This window comes from Strigops habroptila, chromosome 5, assembly GCF_004027225.2.
Source record: "Strigops habroptila isolate Jane chromosome 5, bStrHab1.2.pri, whole genome shotgun sequence".
Taxonomy (NCBI): Eukaryota; Metazoa; Chordata; class Aves; order Psittaciformes; family Psittacidae; genus Strigops; species Strigops habroptila.
This window is the reverse complement of record NC_044281.2, coordinates 17,432,249-17,447,334: the sequence shown is the minus strand read 5'-3', so window position 1 is coordinate 17,447,334 and position 15,086 is coordinate 17,432,249. Positions and strand designations below refer to the sequence as shown.

The 15,086-nt window shown below is 41.7% G+C and overlaps 1 protein-coding gene across 11 annotated transcripts in view; it reads left to right on the top strand.

The window, feature by feature from the left end:
• AGPS (alkylglycerone phosphate synthase) overlaps positions 1-15,086 on the top strand; it is a 78,516-nt gene that overhangs the window by 4,701 nt on the left and 58,729 nt on the right. For 3 of the 11 annotated variants that reach the window (XM_030486459.1, XM_030486464.1, XM_030486457.1), the window contains exon 2: positions 1,060-1,114. The exons of 5 other annotated variants lie outside the window; for them this stretch is intronic. The gene's annotated coding sequence lies outside the window, so the exon portion shown is untranslated. Of the gene's footprint in view, positions 1-23; positions 1,115-9,809; positions 9,924-12,837; positions 13,029-15,086 lie in introns of those variants that run through there. 3 more of the 11 variants (XM_030486458.1, XM_030486456.1, XM_030486462.1) reach the window with 3 other exon arrangements.

Genomic DNA, 15,086 nt, shown 5'->3' with positions numbered 1-15,086 from the left:
TTTGCTCTTGCTGTTTGCTGTAGCTCTTATCATCTTACCCAGTGGTGCCTGGGAGCACTTTGATAACAGCTGTGATCACGTGCACGGGCTGGCTGATGGCCAGTGGCCAGGGCATCACTGCTGTTCCTGTACCCTGTGCTGGACAGGCTGGAATTCTAGTGTCAATTTGAATAGAAGGGACCTGACCTGTGGGTAAGTCCATGTCGGAGCAGGACAAGCCAAAGTGTCTGTGGCTGTGGGCCATGTCAGAGCAGAACCATCTGTCGCTGTGGGTTTGTCCACATCACAGCAGGTATACCCCTGGAGGGACTGTGGCCCAAGGGTAAGTCCACATGGGAGAAGGTACACCTTGACGTATCTGTGGCCATGGATAAGTCCACAACACAGCAGGTACACCCCTGAAGGAACTGTGGCCCATAAGTAAGTCCACACTGGAACAGATCCACCCCTAAGGGACTGGGGTCTGTGGGTAAGTTCATGCTGGAGCAGAGGCAAGGAGAGTACACTCTGGTGTCCAAAGGGATCAGAGGCAGAGATTGTGATGGATATACCTTTAAATTGTTGTAACCTACGATCTGAGTTGCATGTTATGGGTTTATTATAGCAGGAACCACTACCTGTGGGGGACCAGTCTTACAAGAGGCAGTGCAAGTGCAGCGGTGACTCAACCTGAGCTGGCCAAGTAACTCCACACAACACACCACCTCTCCTGTCCTGAGTGACCACCATAACAGACAGAACCCAACTCATGGACTAATGAACTCAATGGACATTTCACAGACATCTTATGGACATTTTACAGGGATGGTCCATCGACTAATGATATCTGTGTATATATCAAAGGATGGGAAGTGGGAAAGGGGCTACTGAGAATCTATTTGATAGTGTGGGGCCTGAGCATGACGTAAATGGTATGGAATAAGGGGTGAAGAATGTGCTTGTTTTGGCTGGGGAAGAGTTCATTTTCTTCATAGTAGCTAGTATGGTGCTATGTTTTGGATTTGTGATGAAAACACTGTTGATAAAACACTAATGTCTGTGCTTCCTGGTGTGGTACAGGGGATGCCTGCAGCATGACAGAGGAGGAAGGATGAGCGCTCTCACTGTTGGCTAGGTAATTATTTTGCTCTTAGGTGCACGAGTTACAAGTTACGAGTTAATGTATTGTGAATTATGAATTAGAGAACTTGTGAGTTAGAATCCTTGTGACTTCAGTGATGAATTAGTGAATTCACATGCTAGACTAGCCTGTACAAAGGGGAGTGAGCCCGTGTTTTTTGTGTTTGTTTTCTTTCCAAATGATCTCATAAAATAAAGTTTAACTTACAGAGTATGTTGACCTGTAAATTTGAGAGATCCAAATGGACTGTGACACAGAATGAGCAGTCTGTGGCTCTTATCCGTTATCTGTCCAAATACTTTAAAATGGCTTCTTTCCAAAAGAGTGAATGGGCAGTGACTAGGGACATGCCTCTGAAAGGAGCGGGGGAATCCTTCACAACACTCAAGTTCTCTGTTGGTTGTCACCCCACATTCTTGTTTTCCTTTAAGGGTCTTGCCAAAGACCTCTGGTGCCCGCTCCTCTTCCCAGGGTAGTTATAATCCACTTGGTCCTTCCCTCTGGTTTCATTCACTATGGGCTATGGACTTATAGTGTGTGTCAGCCTGAATAATTAAAAGCAATGTGCAGTGCATCCCAGAAAACTAGAAAGGTTGAATATATGCTGCTTCCTTCTCAAAGAAAGGTGTGAACTCAAACCACAGTCAGCAGGAAAATGAATAAGCTATTTGGCGATACCATGTACAACAAAATAGCATCATAAAAATGAAATTATTTAAAGTAATATTCAAATCACGCAGTCATCATTGATTTAGTTTCCAATTATACAGAGGTAATTGTATTAACGAACTGCCTCATTCAGTTTGGTGGGAAAACAATCGAAAGGTTTAATGTCCTGGCATCTGCAGAAAATAAATTATATGATCTGTGCTCCTAACCCAACTAGAATCCTAATTCTTGTTTTACCCAGGGCATACTATAGCATCAGTGTGTCTGTTGAAAGATATTCTATGACCTTCAGGAGCCAAGACAATTCTGGAGTAATTCTAGAATAAAATAACTGTTCTAGAATTAAATATTGAAGGAACTTATCCCAGAATTAATGACCCTGTATATATAGCGATTTAAAACCCAACTTCCATGAATAGAAATGTTTGCAACCTGCACTGCACTGAATATACTGGGAATGGTTTTAAAAGACTTTGTGACTTGAACTGCTGAAGCCAGACTAACTATAAAGAAACACATTATAAAGAGTCTAAAGTGCACCACCACGTGCTTTGTAGTCAGAACCCCATGTCGGATATGCTGTTGAACTCCCCTCTAAGTGTTGGAATACATTTATGCCATAGGTGAGCTGACACGGCTCCTGCCTGCCTATCTTCCTTTCCCTTTAAATTCCCAAGTGTTCCCAAGAGCTCAGAGGGCCTAGACATTTCTCAAATGCATGCTATAATTGTTCATGGATTTTTTGTTGCCACTTCTGCACCCAAAAAAATCCAGAAAATGTGAAAACAAGAATAATACTGAGGTCTCTTTGACTTTCACGATGCAAGAGATAACATGAACGTTGGGTAGAATATCTGTCCTATCAAAGTATTTTAGTATACTAGCTATATCTATACAAATAGAATTAATAACTCAAATAGTGTTTAATCTATGATACATTCATAATCTGTTCTAGAAAACACTTTCCTTATCCTCATACTCATCTCAGGATGTCCTCTGCTAAAACAATAGTGTTTGCTAAATAGGGGAAACCCCAAGTTATTTCCTGTTCTGATTTCAAAGAGAATGGGAGACGCTGGCTGATTTATTGCTGCTTTTTTTCCTTGTCTCTTCTCTTTTTTTTTGAGATTTCCCTCCTGATATTCACATGACATTGGAATGCAATATGCTGTTTACTCCTTCAACCTCTTGTCATGCGCCATACATTCTGCTAACCCAGCAAGCAGTCCTTACTTACCATGTTTAAAATCTAAGCAACCTGCTGACTCTGTTCATGCTGTTCTGCCAGAGCTGCTTTTGGAGCAGCTTCATGCACAGGATGCTCTGCTTCGCATCTGCAGGGCTATAACACAGCAGCCTGTTAGCTATCAGTGGCCACCAGTGCTGAGCCTCTCCTGATACATGTGGTGGGGTGCTAACATCCAAGTGTGCTCAGGGTTGTGAAGATGGGCATAGGCAAGAGGGCAGATGCCAGTGCTGGGTAGGAATGCTCATGCAGCCTCACTGGTAGCTAGGCAGCAGAGGTAATACCTTGAACAAGTTGCACAGACTGGCTCCCAGTGTCAACCTGTCCACTACGCCTCAGTATGAAGGCAACAGAAATGCAGAAACCCTGGAGTCATGGTGTTTCTGTTGGTATTTTGCCTTGTTCTTCTTTTTCTTTCTAGCTTAACTTGCATCTCTTTCTCCTAAGTATGTCATTATTTATGTACATGGTGTTGCCACCCATTGGCCTCACTCATCTCTGTTAGCGTGCTATAGGGAGAGGGTAACACATAGGCCTCGGGATGAACAAAGGCTGTGTTTGAATAGGAAGCAGTATCACGCAGGCAGTGTGATCCTCAGCACTATACTGGACCGTGTGCCTACTTTTTACTTAAATATAGGGAGGCTTGAATCTGGAAGTGAGTTTCTGAGGAAACAAAATCTAAGCTTGATTCTCAGAATATCAGTGCAACCCTCACTTCTATGCACTCTTCTGAGACCTGCTACTAGCATAATTCGGCAGCTGCTCAGCAGCAGCAGCAGCAGCTAACAAAGCAGTGTTGGGATCTCTGGCAGCCCATGACCTGCTGATCTTTTTTTTCTACTTTGTATTTCTAACTACTCTGTTCCAGAAGAAGTTGTCCATTATGGTTCCCCTTAATCACTCTTAAAGGTCTGGACAAGTTAAACTTACACACGTATGTCCAAATAAATCCAGCCTCCAGCAATTGATTGTTTTTCTGACTTTTTTTCAGAACTTTTTCTCATTTGTCTTTTGTCTTTTTGATGGTGCTCTGGATAGAACTGAGTATTTTAGGCCAAATCATAAAGAAAATTACTTAACCTGATGCTGCTACAGCTCCTCATGCAGAGTCCAAAATTACATTGCTCTTTTGCTATATCCTGTGCAAACTCACATCTAGCTGCCAGGGCAAAAGAAGGGCCTTCCCATCATTCTCTTTTCCAATTCATGCTTTTCAGGCTATTTCTTCCACTGAGAAACTACTTGGATTATTTGTGCACTATTTATCAATTTGGCTTACTCTTGATCAAAGCCATTACTTTTTGAGTGCATTATTTCTTAGACCCCATCTACAATTTTCATTGGTATTTGCAGCTTTTTGCAATGTACAATTGCAAATGTCAGCAGCATGCTGAAGTTTATTTACTTGATGAAAACATTGGAAAAACCCCCCAACAGCCCTCACACCCATATCTATCATACCCCAAACATCTCCTCGCAGTTCAATATATCATATGTCTTTGCAACACTGTATTGACGTTCCCAATATATACTGAGTTTTCCAGCATACTGTAAGCCATGTTTGAAAGGGAGAAGCCTATGTGGGAGCTGGAGCAGCAGTTTGGTAGCTGGCAGAAGGAGGCAGCTGGGCTGTAAGCATCCTGAGAGCTTCCCAGGGAAATCGCTTGCTGCTGGCAGGGTGTCAGCAGTAGCAGCAGGAGGACATAAGGAGGCAGGAGACACAACAAAACTGCATATGTGACTGGCAGAAGACTGGTGCCAAATGGTCCCAACAAGGCCCACCCCATGCAATCATAACCCTCATTTGAGATTCAGTAGCAGGGCTGATAACATTGCCACTGTTAAGAGTTAATTGTGCTTAAGGGAGTTGCCCTATTTGTTCTGAGAAAGCCATAAAGCAGTCGTGTTACTGCTGCAGACCCTGCATGTTAAAGGAGGACAGCCTGGTAACTAGAGCCTGCAAAACCTCCTGCCTCCATCACCTACAGTGCTTGGCACGGAGCTGAGGGAGCCCCACATGGGAGGGGGCCTCATTGCCCCCTGTCAGGGGACAGGTGCTCCACAACAAACTCACACCTTTCCCACCAGAGCCAGCTTGGATTCATTTTTCAAGTAAGATTTTTATGGAATATGATTTGAAACCTTTCAAAAACATCTACCACATTACCTGTGCTGCCTGCTCTTCAGCCATTCTTTTTATAAATCTGTCCAAAGAGATCATTCAAGTTTGCACAGCAAGATTTTTCTTTTTAATAAGACCACAATGTTTGTTGATTGTGGCCCTAGAACCTCCTAGGTGTTGAGCGATCGCTGTGCAGTGTTTCTGGTATTACTTGCATGAAACAGAAATTATGCTTAAGAGAGACTGTTGCCAAGTACCATTCTTTTTTCTTGTGAAAATTGGTGAGATGTTCGGTTAATAAATGCTCCTCAGTTTCCTACATGTATTGTGATGATAATTTATGCTGTAATTACAATTACAATCACATGCATTCCAGAAACTATAGCAGAATGCAGCTAGTATCCCTTGACCCCTGCAGCGAACATAAATGATTCCTGGTACTCACTTAGTTTTTCTTAATCAATTAATTAAAAATTTGATTTTCAATCAAGCTATCTGTTGGCAAGGTCACAAAGGCTGTTTTTATTAGCATGCAATATGTGTTACCTTAGTGTGCAGACAGTTTGCAAGTGCAACAAGAGAGCTGGATGTACGCTGCTTGATGAAAACAAGTCCGCTGAACACTATGTTTTGCTGAGGTGAACTGGCAATATCGAGCAGGAAAAGCAGGCCTGGAGTAGCCCCTGTGCTGTTGTGATTTTCAGGAGCTCTGCATGTCTTTTTAGGTTACTATGCAACTTAGCAAGAATGAGAACTTTTCAGAATATGAGATTTTTACTGCGGTTCATGCATGAAGTTTTTTCTCTGCTAATACAGACAGTAAGCTGGCTGTATTAGTTGGCCAGCTTTTCAACAAACTGAATTCCTGGGATTCTGCCTGACTTCCTTGGAAAATTTGAAGCTGTTTTTAAGGAGGTTCTGTGAGAACACAGTGAATTTCACTAACTTTGGCCAGCTTATAAGGGGAAGGCTTGCACTTACCCTCAGGCATGAGCTTGATTACATGAAGAGTAAGAAATACAGAATAAATCATATACTTTAATTCTAAATTACATTATTTGATGTAATAAGAACTTCCATACCAGATCAAATCTAAATTAGTTGTCTGCCAATAGTAATTCCCAGATGCCTCTGAGGAAATTGCCCTATTCTTCAACCTCCTTTTCCTACTCCGCAGATATAATGGATAGTTATGTAACAACCCGGCTACAGGGGAAGTTATTCTCTAACCTCGGGCTGGTGGCTGATTTATGCCCTGAACTGTGAACATTTATATCCATTATGAATTTTTATCAGGCCCAATCTAATTCCCCACACAAATGTATGAATATGTATGTATAACCTTTTACTGAATCCTGCTAAGCACTTGGCCTTGATGATACCATTTGCCAGCACGTTTCGCAGACATATTACTTTCATGTTTACTGGGGGAACATATCAGTGGCAGCAATAACTCCTAATATCCTTTTCCCCAGCCACTCTGTGCCCTGAACAGCTCTGAAGCCCCATCTGGTGCCTGGGTGCCCATGCTGGACCAGAAGATAGCAATCTCCAGCCTGCCAACATTTCCTGCTCCATCTCCTCATAGACCAGACCTTGCCTTTTACATTATGGGTGATGAAAGGCAGAGGGATGATGCTTGCAGTAAATGAAAAGGTTAAAGTGTCTCTAGGACTACTATCATTCTGCCGCCTCGTGACTTCCCAAATTTGCAAGTGTCATTACAATTTAATGTCAAGAGAAGATTTTATTTTGGGGAGAAGTTTCTTTGGTCTATGGGGAAAAAACTAATTTTGGTTTGTGTTGGGTCAGGTCAAAGAGGTGCTTTTATGAAATACTGGAGAGACTGGGCTATTACACCTATGTTTTATTGTGGGAGGAGGGTATATTATCTTTGATTATGGGGAAATTGGTTATACCCAGTAAAAGAAGGTGTGATTAAGAATGATTCTGTACAGTAAGAACTATTTAACCTAAAGAAAGAATTTCACTGTAGGCCATAAAAAAGTGGTGGGGTTTTGACTGGAAGCAAAAGAAGGAGGGACAGACTGTAGGGAAGACCATGCAGAAGAAGCAAGAAAAGGCAATGTTTTCCTTTCTCCTTCCAAACCTGGACATTACTGGTGGTACCTGCATTCACAGAAATTTGAAAGGCAGGCAATTCCCAGGGTTGCCAAAGGGAAGAGGCACCCTTGCAAATCAAACCTTGAATAAGCACCTGTGATGAAAGGACCATGAGACCGACTTCCATGGTCCGTATATAGAAAATCTTGAGTTTGTGAATCACCATAACACACTCTCAGTGAGGAAATGTTATCGGGCTGAAAAAGTTCATTTACAGAGCAGAGAACAGGGACATATGCAAAGCTAACAGAGACATGTAGAGTGGTTACAACAGATGCAGAAATCCAGAGGCAGTAACTGCATAAGGGAACTTCAGTGATAGCGGTCAGTGTAAGGTCATTTGTGGACTTAGCCACAAAGTTTCCATTCTGCTGTAAATTCTTTAGTTTGGGAGTGCTGAGATATGGTCTCTTGTTGGTTCACCTAATTATACAATGAACAGCTGTGAAGTTTTTATTTGGATTAAAATTTCCCTGGAACTCAAGGTAATTTAGATCTGAGGTTTTGGCTCTGGTCCCTTCCCAGCTTGTACTCAATATAAATTACTGCCCTAGAATCATGGCATGTTCAATTTATCCTCCATTTTAGATGGTTGAAAAGTGCATGCATAATTCTGTGCATGCCACACTTTCTGTAATCTACTGTGACAAATAGACCAAATGACTGAAACTGCTAGGTAAGACACTATATTTTAGTCACGAACCCACCTTCAGTTTAAATACCAGGCAAAAATGACATTTGAATTATTTGATTTGAATCAATGCCAAATTCAATCTTGTGCAAACTCAGAAAGAGAGAGGGAAAAAAGAGTCTTGGAATAAACACAGTGATTTATGCGTGGGAACATAAGGCAATAACAAGCAGCAATCGGTTCAATTGTAACGACAGGAGTGGACCACCATGAAAAATCTGACAGCTCTTCATTGGAGCTACTGTGACTGAGGAATTTGGAACAGGCAGTATTTTCACACACAGATAATGACTACAAGAAAAGTAGACTTGGGGACCAGCATTCCCAATTACACCTTCTATCAAAACCATTGGTCAAGCTCTGGATACCACGCTCCACTCACACTGCTGTGAGGTTCTCCATTGCTCAGTAAAATGGAGGATGACATATACTCGTGTTCTGAGAGAAATACATATATTTTCATGATCTAATTCCAAATAACGATGTTAAATTAAGAGCTATATCCAGAAATGATGAACCTTGGTGTTGAGTTTTGATCTTCTGAGTCCATCTGACGTGCCCGTTAGTGCCATGAGTTCAGGTGCAGGGAGGCAATGTCTCCTGAGCATCCGCCAGGGAGAAAGCAGGACTGCCTAGAATTTTGTCAGTCTTAACATCCCACAGGGATAGTGCTTTCCAGGATTATTTTATACTCTGAAATATTACCGTTTTTCTTAGGGCTTTTTCTACTACGTATCAATCCTTTCTAAAAAGGCCATGTTTGCATAACCAAATGCTAGGGGTTCAGCTCAGGAGGTAGCCAAGACAACTTTTTACTTATATCTACTATTTCCACTACTCAACTGAATGCAAGAAAAAAGACTTGCCTAGAAGGGCTGTTACTGCAGTTCTCTTTGCCCACTGGTACCCACAGAGACTCTGAGTGAGCCTTCTCTGAAGTCACACACAAAAAGGTCCGACTCCGTGTAGCTCTTTAAGCGATTTTGTCCTCAGCCAGAGACCTATCCTCTAATTTGATGCTTCTCGGTGGAATATTTTTTTCTCTGAATTGTCATGCCAAACAGTTGTCCACTTTGTTGTTTTTTTCACAGAAAGGCACCTGTTCAATTTTAGATACTGTTCAGCCTGTTCCACTCCAGTGGTCTGCACTGCTCCTCCGAGAGCCCTGAGCTTTTCACATATTTCAGGCTGCCAGCTCTCTTATGTGCTTTTCCCCAGCAGCCAATTTTGCTCTGAAGCTCTTATGACTGAGCCAACTTCCATTCCTTCATAAAGGGATACCCTCTTGTTATTGCAATTGAGGAGTTCCATAAGAGGCTTTTAATGTCTCCGGAGTGCTGTTATGTACGATAAAATCTTGAATTAAGCTTTACCTAACGCTTGTTCATGCAATACTCAATTACTGACAAATTGCATTTGTTTCTGCTGTTGACAAATACTTCTAGGTTTATTTCTAATACTGCAAGTACATGATCAGATTAATACAGGACTGAAAAAAATGTTATATTCTCTGCTTGAGTAGCAGGAGCAGTTCAAAGCCTGAAATCACTACAGTATGTACACTGCCATCTTGTGTTCTGAAGTTCTAGATAAAATAAAAATGCATGCTGTACATACAGCTTTCCACTGGCTGTATGAGTGGAATATGCAAGGTTATCAGAAGACATTTACTGTCCTTTTCTTTTCTTTTCAAATGTAAAGCAGTCCTTAAACTAGCAAGTCTCACTGGTAACTCTGAATTCATCTGTTCTAAGGATCCATTCCTTTTAATTAGTGATTTGTGGGTAAGCCAGTAAGAAAAAAAGGCTACAGCCAAGCCATTCTCTTTTTCCAGCAAAAAGGTCCAATGCGGACTCCAAGGAATAGCTCTATTGCAAGGCAGCCTCTGAGCTGGTGTGGATTTGCCAGAGGAGCTGTATGCCAAATGCTTCTCTTCTGCAGAAACGGGGTATGATAGAAAAGAGGGAAGACTTGTATTTTTTAGCTGGAACCTCTTTCCTTTTTTAGCCGGAACCTTCCTTCCTGGAACAACTGTAGTCTGAACATAACTAGCTCATCCCTGAGGCTGTTCCAGTATGCACCAGAGTACTAGTCACTTGGTTGAAAGAGGACCTAAAGTGACATTTATTTATAAAATAAAGAAGGCAAATCTAACATCCCTGCCCTGTGGTATTTAGTCAAAACTGTTTTCAAAACACAATGCTAATGACACATCTTGATGGATGAAATACATACTGCATGCTCTTCCCCTAAAAACCATCATTCCTTCATAAGGTATTAATCAAAGACGTATTTTTCTACATGCATACTTCCAATTGCTTTCAGTGTATAACAGTATTTAGGTCTGCCTTTTTATTACATCTTTTATTAATTCCAGTTTCTTTCTGTAGTTGTTTACCATTGCAAATGTGTAGGAGCACTCTTAACACAGCTTTGAACAATGGCTCTATAAAACCCAAAGGATTTATCCTATGCAGCTGCTGTTGCCTGAAACAAGCACAAGCAAGATAGGGAAAAGGGTGCCAAAAATCAAACACTAAGCTTAGAGACACCTGGGGCAGGGTGGGAAATAGTAAAAGCATATCAAGGTAACAGATGCCAAGGCAGAAGGGCAGAATGGCAGAGAACATTAGTAGGGAAGAGAAGCACACTTGGCCTTACTTGCTCAGAAGTTCCCTCAGGTTAGTTGCTTTCCGTGCCAGAAACCTTTCATTCCACCTGTTTGGCATTTCTTAGCCCATTTGCACACACTTTTCCGTGTGAATTTGCAGTAGTATTTGCCGCCTCTGAAAGGCAAACGTTTGTGGCACCCTTTATTGACTAGTGCAGGCAGTGCTTCTCTCTCTAAGGCTGCTTTTTATGGCTTACATGTGTACTATACCATGGCACAGCCTTTAAACAACCTCCCTCTCTTGTAAAATGAGCAGTTAGAATGATTTGAAAGAGCTTTTGCTCCCGTAATGATACATTTATAATACTTTAATGCTTTTTAAACTTGTCTTCAAAAGGCAACATGTGTATTGTGGTCTGGTTGCATAACCTCCTGTTTCAGTAAGAGGAGAACATTAAAGCTGTTTGCACAACCCACTGCAGCCAGTGTTTAAGTAATGTAAAAAGCTTATTGAAAGGGACTTTGTAATTTCAAAATCTGGAATGCTCTTCTACAATTGTTAATGCTATTTTATTTACTTTATCTGCCTGTAAGATTTCTGCCAGTTTTCTTAGCTTGCTAGCAGTCATACTTTCTTAATTTATATTCTTTGCTGTGTTGCTATGCAAGAGATTTTCAGACAGAAAAAGCTAATTGACTACATACGAGAATAATAAAACAGTAACTCAAGTTGTGGTAGAAATTATATCGAATAAAGCAAGAAACTGTTTTCTGTAATCTCTGTACCACAGAAATGTCTGACGGGATGTACATATACCTCCCTTGTGACTGAGTACTGCTGGCTCTAACAGTTACGGGAAAAGCAGAAGAGGGAAAACAACTGCAAACAGCAGGTCTGGGAGGAGAACTGATGGCTGCTGTGTCCTCGGTTCCTGGAGATGTGGGCTGACAAAGCCTGTGGTGGGTCAGTCTAAGCCTTTTAAGTACCTCATGCTCTACCATTGGAGTGTCTGCCAACAGCTGCGATTATGCGTTAGGCTGCACAATGTCCTAGTGATGGATGAAAGTTTGTTTTTTCTATCCCTAGTTGTTTTCTATTAGCTAGTTCATTTTGTCATTGTGAGACCTTTACTGATCCTAGAAGATGCCAGTCCATCAGCCAGCCCGTGCTGGTAACTACCCACTGTCCAAAAGTTAATAGTGGGAGACAAAACATTCGGGATAATTCCAAGCATGGGAGTTGAACCTGTCCCCTCCGTGTGAGTAACTGTACGTTGCAGTACCTTGTCTGAGCTGCTGCATTAATCCTGACTCTGAACTTTGGAGAAAATACTAGCTCAAGTTTAGACTTCCATGTTCCCACCCAGGAGCACCCTCTGACCACCTACAGTCACAGGCACTAGGTGGAATTGCAACCACCAGCTGCAGCTGGGTCCAGCTAAACTTGTGCTGCCCATGGGAGCGGCAATGAACAGCAAAGCACACAATTAGGGAATGACAGAGTTTCACTAAGCAAAATTTCAAAGCATTTATTTATATTTTCTCCTGAAATTAAGCTTAACATTTCTAAGCTTTTCCAGGGATACAAAGCCTACTGTTTCTGTTACTGCAGCCTTTTGCACTCCTGGCAGAAGTAAACCACCACCCTGGAGCTCATGCCACACTTCACAGAGGCCTGGCATGTATTTTACTACTGAAGGAGAGTTGTATGAAGAAAAGGGAGATCCACCACAGAACACGAAATAATCAGATCTTGAATTTAAAGTTATCATAGGTTTTTGTTTTAGGTTTTAACAAAGCTGCCTTTCCTTTAAAGTGTCCATCTGCAGAGCTATACATGTTAGCAAGAAAACCTCTGCTTGGGTTTATTTTCTGTTACTAAGAGCAGCTGGCCATCTGCTGGGTAAAAGGAAAGCTGTACTTTGGTGCATTTGGAAGCAAAGGTCACAAATAGCACACCCCAGTCCTTTGCCAATGACACCTATATTGTGTCTGCTCAGAAATTGTCTTGTTAACCTGCCCTGCTCAGCTTACCGGATCTCCTAAGATCATAACTCAGTATTGTGCAATTTTAAATGGCTTTCAAATAGAGATGCCACCTATGTAAGATTCTTGCTGTTCCCAGATGTGGTAGGACAAATGAAAAGATATCACCAGATTTTGGGGTACAGCTTCAGCCTCTGCTTTCCAGCACATGAGGCAGGGATGTCTGCTCCAGGACCTACTGTCTGCTCTGTCTGCCTGTGCTGGGATCACCTGCAGGGATTTGCAGGGCTGAGGATGCTGCATCAAAAGCTTGCTATAGAGACGCTGATTTGAATCAGCTCGTCACAGTTCAGCACTCCAGAAGTCTGGAAGATGTTTGTGTGCAGGGGCTGCCAATTCCGGAGTCTTGCTCCACCACTTAGTACATTTTAAAGAGTCCTGGGAGCACTGTACAAGGTAAGATGGAGTGAAAAATGAAGGGTTGGCAGGGGAAAAAAATAATTGGAAAGCTTTTCTGTTAAATCCAGTCAAAACATAACTGACTGAAATCTCAGGTAACATTGACAAGGCAAAAGGGTCAAGCCTGCCTGATTTAACACAGCCAACAATGCCGTACAAGTCAAGTAAAGGCTACAGAAGGGATGAATGCTTGGCAATTCTGGGAACCATGGTATCACCAGGAAAAGAAATCTGAGGCAAATAAATTTGCCTTTTTAATTGTTTAATGGTGTTTAGAAACTGGTTAGATGCTACAATAAAATATATTTAGACACTATAACAAAAGTGTTTAGAAAGTACTTTGCTGATAAACAAGTACACATTTCAGTCGACTACAAAATAATTGCTAAAAAGCTTTCTGTAGAAGGAATGTATTATGGCTCTGCATTTCTGCTCCAAGAGCAGAGAACTCTTTGCTGAAGACCCAAAAGCAATGCTTTTTGCTCTGAGGGTTGGAGAATTTGAATGATGTACTGAGCAGTAAATGAGGAATTTAAACATCTCATTGGAGGAATAAGACAGAAATGATCTCTAGCCATGTAAGGGAAAATTCAAACACAGAAGATCTCAAATTAGGGACCCAAGAACAGGCATTTCAGCTCTGTCTTGCCTTCCTATGTACCAGGAGTCTCACCCTCTCCATTCCAGCTGAAATTTGGTATTTAAGTAGGGGTAAGGCAGTTTTAATGCTTTTGGCCCAACCTGCTCTATACCAAGATGTTCAGGGTAAGTGCTACTATTGTCACAGCAAGACAATCATCCTGATAAATGTCTCAATTTTCTAACTCTCCCTCTGCTGAATTTATTATCATGGTTTTATTCTTCCTTCAGTCACAAGGTTGTACTATTTTCCTTAACTGCCCTCTTAAAACTAATCCATACATTGGCTAAGAGGGAGTGCTCTAGCAGGGGAGCCAGCACTATTATCCTAGAGTCTTGCTGTTCCAGCAAGCTTGGGAATGATTGCCCTGAGGTTTCTCACCAAACTGCTTTCAGTTCACAAGAGCATGAGGAATCACTCAGTACTTCTTTTTATGCCTAGTCATTAGGTATATTTACAGTAGTACTTTCTCCCTCAAAGTCTGTCACTGCTTTCTTTGCCCCCACTTTCTGTTTTACAACTGTTCCTTTGCCCCTAAACTTTCAGTGCTGCAGCGCTGAGGAGCTGCGAACACAGGAACAGTTTGTTTTTTCACTTCTCAACACACAAAGAATGTTGTGTTAAAGAGAAAATAAATTTTGTTTTTCTCTCATTTGAAAATGCCTACCTTCCTCAGCGATATCATTGCATGTAATGGAGCAGTAAGCTGGTCCCCTACCAAACAAAGAAAGCAGTAGAGATTAATTATCTCACAAATATTTTGGAGAATCAAGCAGTTCACCCATTTGTGCTGCTCCATTTCCCATGTTTTCAGCTGAAAGAGCAGGCTGCTGTCTAAATTGATGGCATCCTTTTCAGCTGAGACCAGCTTAATCTATTTTGTGTTCTTCAAAAAAGGAGCTGCCTTTGTTATCCCTTGTGTGCACCACATTTCTCTGTTGAAACAAAGCACTGGTGAACAGCATTGGCTTGACAGTGCCTGAGACTGGAGTCCTCAGGTCTGGCAAAGCAGCAGCAGTAGGAGCATTTAAGGTGTCCTGCTGGTGCAAATTCCGCAGGACGAGCTGAAGCTATTCCTTAATTTTACATACTTAATTAAACTCCTACAATATAATAATCAAACATGCAGATGAATTTAAATCATCACTGGGAAGGAAACAAAATTTTAAGAAGTTAAAATCAAGAAATAACCAATAATTCGAGAAGTGAAAGGGAGACAGATTGCCAGGCTGCCTGCTAGCGACTCTCACGATTCAGCCTGCTCTAGCAATGCTTGCTTACTTATAGGTAATGATGCTTTTTAATGGTTCCTACCCATGACTGTCCACTCTACCCTTCTCCAGAAGGCTCTTGGTCTCATCACAAAGACGGTTTAGCTACCATTGGAGCAGCTGCTGAACTGCTCTGGTTTATAG